The sequence below is a fragment of the Cryptotermes secundus genome, unplaced genomic scaffold (genome assembly GCF_002891405.2).
Source record: "Cryptotermes secundus unplaced genomic scaffold, Csec_1.0 scaffold374, whole genome shotgun sequence".
NCBI classification, from domain to species: Eukaryota; Metazoa; Arthropoda; class Insecta; order Blattodea; family Kalotermitidae; genus Cryptotermes; species Cryptotermes secundus.
In genome coordinates this window covers 1,139,735-1,145,981 of record NW_019741302.1, presented here as the reverse complement: position 1 = coordinate 1,145,981, position 6,247 = coordinate 1,139,735, and positions in this window count along the sequence as shown.

Sequence of the window (6,247 nt, the reverse complement as noted above, 5' to 3'; positions counted from 1 at the left end):
AGTCTAAATTTAGTTTCCTATTACTGTCGATGAGATAGTTTATATTTATATCACCACAAATTATAAATTCAACTTTTGAACTATGCAGTACATTTAGGATGGTTTCTAATCTATTTATAAAGTGATTGAAGTTTCCAGATGGGGCTCTATATAAAGTCAGTATACAAATATTAGAAAAAGGAGAGTCTAACTTTAGAGCACATGCTTCCAGATCCTGGTCTTTGCAATAATCTTCTAAATTTATTTTAGTAAATTTTAGGTTTTCGTGTACAAAAGTACTCACTCCTCCTTTCTCCAGTGTTTTCCTACAGTATCTAGCACCTAAATTATAATTTTCTAAGTGAAGAAATTATGTCTACACAGTACCCTGCAGCAGTTGAAGGTTTTAACCAGCATATGGTAGAGAGGCAGCTCAAACCACCATGCATGAAACAGGCAGGCTGTTCTTCCATACTTGTGCAACGGACCAGAGTTCTCTAATTGGAATGGTCTTTGTGATAAATTTGAGTTTCTGAAAATCGCTTTCAGACAATGGATACAGTAGCCGACAGATTCATGAGGCTCTCCTTTCTCCAGAGAGCTGCTTTGCCGAGAGAGGATCCTGCCTCTTTGTTCTTCTGCTTCTTTATTTTTGTCCCCCTTCACTTTTAATTTAGTTTTTTCTCTCTTGCTACCTACCTTCTTTCTACATGTACTTTCTTCCCATTGGTATCTGCTCTTTGAACACTGACCGTTTGGGTCCTTTGAGAATCCTTTTTCATGGTTCCTTCCACCTACAGCACCTCTTTATTTATTTAACCCTCCAAATTTCATTTGATTTTATTTTATTTGTATTCTCTTATGATCTTTCTATCAGTACAGTGGTGGTCTGTGGGCTGGTTGATAGGGGTTTGATTCCCAGAAGGAACAAAAACTGTTTTTTTCACTCCACAGCACCAGGCAGTTTCTAGGGCCCACCCAGCCGCCTATCCAGCTGGTACCAAGTGCTAGTTCCCCAGCAGTAAAGTGACTGGGGCATGAAGCTGACCACTAACCTTGTCTAGTTTCACAGTCAAGAATGATGGAGCTGTACCTTCATTTGCCCATATACTTTCATGGTGTGGTGTGTAATTAAGAATGGGGGCAACTTTATCTTACCTTTACCCACCTCCATTACTGCCACCACACTTGTTGTTTTCTCCCTTGACAACTGCCTTTTTTATAACATTTACTTGTTGATCCCATTGTGTCCTGTTTGTTCGCCCACAGGCGTGAGACCAGTCCTTCTCTCCCTATGTCCAGACCATTTTTTCTCACACCTGACCTACTCTTTTGCTGGAAATAGCATGTTTCTCCAAAACACTTGTATCTGTCTATCAAGCTACAAGACATTACATCCCAGAAGACTACAATTCTTATACTCACCACTGTCAGAACCTCACATCTCTCCTAGACTGAAGGTATTTGTGAACCGGTTTTGTAGAATATATTGACCTAAGAGGGAGGAAGTAATGGAAGGCTACAGAAAATTCCGTAATTGGGAGTTCAATAATTTGTAATCTTTACCAGCTTTCATCAACATGATCATATCAAGGAGGATTTGATAGTCATGGCATGTAGCATTCATGAGAGAGCTAAGAAATTCATACAAAAATTTGATCAGAAACTTTAACAGAAAGGATCATTTGGGAGACCTAGGCATAGATGAGAGGATTATATTAAATTCAGTCTTAAAGAAGTTTAGTAGGAGGGTGTGGCATGTATTTATCTTTACTAACTGAATGACTATGAGCTTCTCAAGGACTTTGTCTTTTGCAACAGTAACACAGTATAACAACTTCATGCAGCATGAAAATGCTAATAGTATGACTTAGCAGTAATGTACCTCATTTGTATTCTATAAGTGTGTACTTCAGATCTGGTCCATGACACTAATTATCTCAACTGGTATCTCGTGTTTTTCATCAGCGTTTCCAGGCTAATGCTGGGAAAGTACATTCAAATGAACTGTTACTGCTTTCTCTTCGGTCCCTTTCAGTTCAGTACATATAATTGACATCTTTTTTTATTATTATTATTATTGCTAGTGGGGTGGGACTAAGTCCCTTGTACTGAGGCAACTTCTGGCCTATTGTACCAGCCCCAGATGATAGGTGAGGGTGGTTGTGGAGCAGTTGGTGGAATGAAGATTGGCAAGGGAAACTGAAGTACTCTTGAGAAAACCTGCCCCAGCGCCACTTTGTCCACCACAAATCCCACTTGACCGAACCTGGGCTGCCTCGGTGAGAAGCCAGCGACTAACCGCTTGAGCTGTGGCGCTGACTAATTGACATCTTTCTTCAGCCAGTGCTAAATAAGCCCTGCAGTTGATAGAGTGTTGTTATAGACTCTACAAATGTAGGAAAATATGTCTGAGCATCATTGAGTGTTACAAGTACAAACATGGGTTGGCCAACCAGCGGAGAATCTGGGAGGGACAAGAATGCTACCAAGCGATAGCACATATGGAAAGAGGCCAATCCATCCTTGTACTCCCTCTTGTCCCTTTCCATTCGTATCTCCCCCCACCCCTTTGTGCCTGTGTGTGCATGTCCCATACTCATAGATATTTGGTGTCAAGCATAAAACCAACTTGCATATTTCTTTCTCTGTTCCTGTGGCCCTGTATGTATTCATAGATGGGATGATTGGAAGAAAAGAGGCATTAACATACTTCTTGAATACAGCAGAGCACAGAAAGTTGTTGTGTTTCTGTGTTTTCCTTGTGCAAAGTGCATGAAATCAGGACACAGTAGAGAGATCACCTCTGAAACTACCACACAGATTTCTATGAATTTTGATATCAGAGATACTGCACTAATTGTAATGGAACAGATTCGAGCTTGGTTCGTAATAGTGATATGTAACCCTTGTTACATGACACTCAGATTGTACTTCATAAATTTTGTCAAATGTGGCTCATCTTGGATATTTTGTTTTGTTTTAGTTTTGTTTGTTTTGGAGTCATTTTGGTCCTTGTGACAAACTCTACTACCTTTAGAGGAATGCTGTTTATAAAAATGCAGTCTTTTTGTGTTTTTAGACCTTTTTGTTCTTAACAGAATGTGAGATGGATATGGACAGATCAGCTGAGATAAGGATTATAGGTTAGCCAGACAGAAACTGCTACAGTGCACAGTATATTGTCCTTCAAAACATTGCTTCTGTCACCTCTTAAGAATACTTTAAAGGAGAAAGGCAGTTGTGAGAGGTGATAAAAAGTAAAGCCATCCCTGTGCTTAATTAGTGAAGCACTTATGTCATAAACACATGGGGTAGTGGAGGTATAGCTCCACTTTTCTTGACCTCTGCACTAGATGGAGGTGAGTGGCAAACACTGGCGCAGAACTTTGCACCTACTGTCATTTTATTTAAAACTTACATACGCTGAGTTGCTTTGAGCAACAGCTAGGAACTGGATTGCCAAGAAAAATGTTACCTTTGGGCTGGGCATTAATATTAAATTCAATGACGACAGATTTTCTTCCATCTCAGTAGAAGACTGGTAGCAGGACATGATCACATGTGAAGTATTCAGGATGAGTACATGAATTATGAAGGTCTTTTGGGTGAGTCATAGGAAACTGTTATACCGTTTAGGAGGCGATAGTGATGGCAGTAGTGACAGTGGAAATCATACAGACTCTGGTAATAAACCAGATAATTTTTTTGATAATAGCCCCATTTCACACTCAAGTAGATGCTTGTGTACTTATGACTTAAGGCATAAGAATATATGTTATTGTGTTGTAATGTTGGATATGCATTAGGAGTAAAGAATAAAAATGTAAAAGTAATTGCGAGTGAACATTTTATAATGGGGCTTTAGTTGAAGTGTGTCACCCTTCCTCCCACAGTGTAGCTGCAACCAGTGCACCACTTCTTCTTGCCATACTTGTTCCCACATGCCATGTGTAAGAACACAGCTCGTACCAGAAATTCTGCGTATTCTCAGTAAAAGTTTCTTTGTTTCTGCTCTTGAAGCACCACAAATTTTGCATTATTTTTTGTATTATGAAAGAAGTACTCCAGAATTACTGTTTAGAACACAGCTTTGACTGTTCCTTAAAAGTGCAAATTTTTTTACTGTCTACTTCAGGAAAGTTAGATGAATTAGATGAGGGAAAACATCCATACCAAGAGAAGGACCCCCTGCCTCCATGGCCAAATAATACAAACCCCTACACTGGAGAGGTGGGAGGCCCACGTGGACCAGAGCCAACACGATATGGTGACTGGGAGCGCAAGGGGCGAGTGACTGATTTTTAGAAGACTGTATTCAAAAACTAGCATATAATGAATAAATTTTAGGTAAGTTCTCCTTGTCTGTGTTAAGAACATTTTACAGTTTTCAGAATTAACCTTTTCAGTAATAAAATTTCTTTTTTGGCACCTGCTGAACTATGTACTCGTAGTCTGTGGGTCTTCTTCTTCTTCTCCTCCTCCAGTTTCAGGAACCATCACTAAATTCAAAGAGCACTGTCATCAAAGATGTGCTGCCTTGTAGTCAGAAGTTTACCACCATTTTGGTTGAATGCATTGCCTCCATCTTCAGGGTTGAATAGTAAGCAAAGTAAGCAGCAAGCTGAGTGAAGAGCATTTCTCCAAAAACATTGCTGAACTTCCACCAGACTATGCAACTTTCCATCCCACTGCTGTGAGAACTTCAGATCTCGCATATTTCTATGCAATCACCGTCACATCTGTTAATTGGTGCAGTCACTATCGTTACATCAGTTCCAGACTGATAAAGACTTCCACAGCTTCCAGTAGCAAAATTCCAGTATTTCATTTGGACTGTTCTGGCTATGGTAGCTACTGTGAGTGGATGACTTTCTTCCATATATTGTATAATCACACATCCAAAGAGGACTAATTTTTAAATTAATTTCAGTAGATAACTAAAGATAATAGCATGTGACACATTTTAAAACCAAGCAGATGTAGTGTATTTGCATGTAGCCAAAGAAAGCCCCATTATTGCTAATCACTCCAATCCCTTTATGTCAGTCTCTTTTATGCTGCTTCCTGGATTCCTTCTGACCGATATTTGTCCCTTACCTTTTATGATTTGTCCAGTGAGTAAGTTATTCTGACCATGTGTATTTTCCCATTTGTTTTGTATATCCATATTACTACAACATCTTATGTTTTATCCTCAGCACACTGTTTTCTGTTACATCCATTCTTAACTGTTTGTAACTATTTCATACTGCACATTATTCCACCTAGTTAAACATCTTCAGGAATTTGTAAGAGGATTGTTCAAGAGCAGATAAATGAAGAAGATTATTTATGGTGATTTATTTTATAAAACATACATGGGGAGGTCATACGATTTTAATTATCACCCAGAAGAAACAGAGACACAGGTGCAAGAAACTGTATGTGAGTTACTCCTTCTCTACATATGCCCCCTGCAAGGCCACACATTTTCCCCAGTGATGCATTAGCTGCTGTATACTTTGATCATAGAAGGTCTCATTTTGACTATTTAGGAAGTCCTCCACTGCCGAAATGACGTCATCATCATCTTGGAATTGCTTACTACAAAGAGGCTTCTTTAGCCACTGAAAGAGGAAGAAGTCACTTGGTGCCAGGTCTGGTGACTATGGTGGATGGGGAGAATTTCATATCCCAAACTGGCAGCAAGTGCCATCGTAGCATGAGCAGCGTGAGCCAGCACATTGTCATGAAGAAGTTGCACACCTTTTCCCAGCGTTCTGCATCGCTTTTTCTTGATTTCCTCCCGTAATTTTCTCAGAAGGTTCCGGTAATACTCACGAATGATGGTGACGCCCTTTTGCACATAGTCGGTCATGATGACACCCCGCTGATCCCAGAACACGCTCAACATCACCTTTCTTTCAAGTTGTCTGTTACTTTGTAAACAAAATTCCTAAATTTATTTTAAAGAGAGAAAGAAGTATGTATACTATTAATAGTATATTCTTAGAGTTAAGTTAAGAGAGATGTTAACAAATCGCGAGGTGACCACTATGGTAAAATAAGATGTTTATAAGAATGTACTACAGAGGGCCGGATGGGCATTGTGTAGGACATTTTTGTATATACATGATTTTTCTCAAAATAAGACACCATGAAAAACCACAAACATTTATAATGCCAGTTTTGCAGGATCATGCAAACAGGCACCTCACCCCTCAGAACAAGGTAAAACTAAAGCTCACAATATCAATATTCCAGCAGGCAACTTACAATATACACC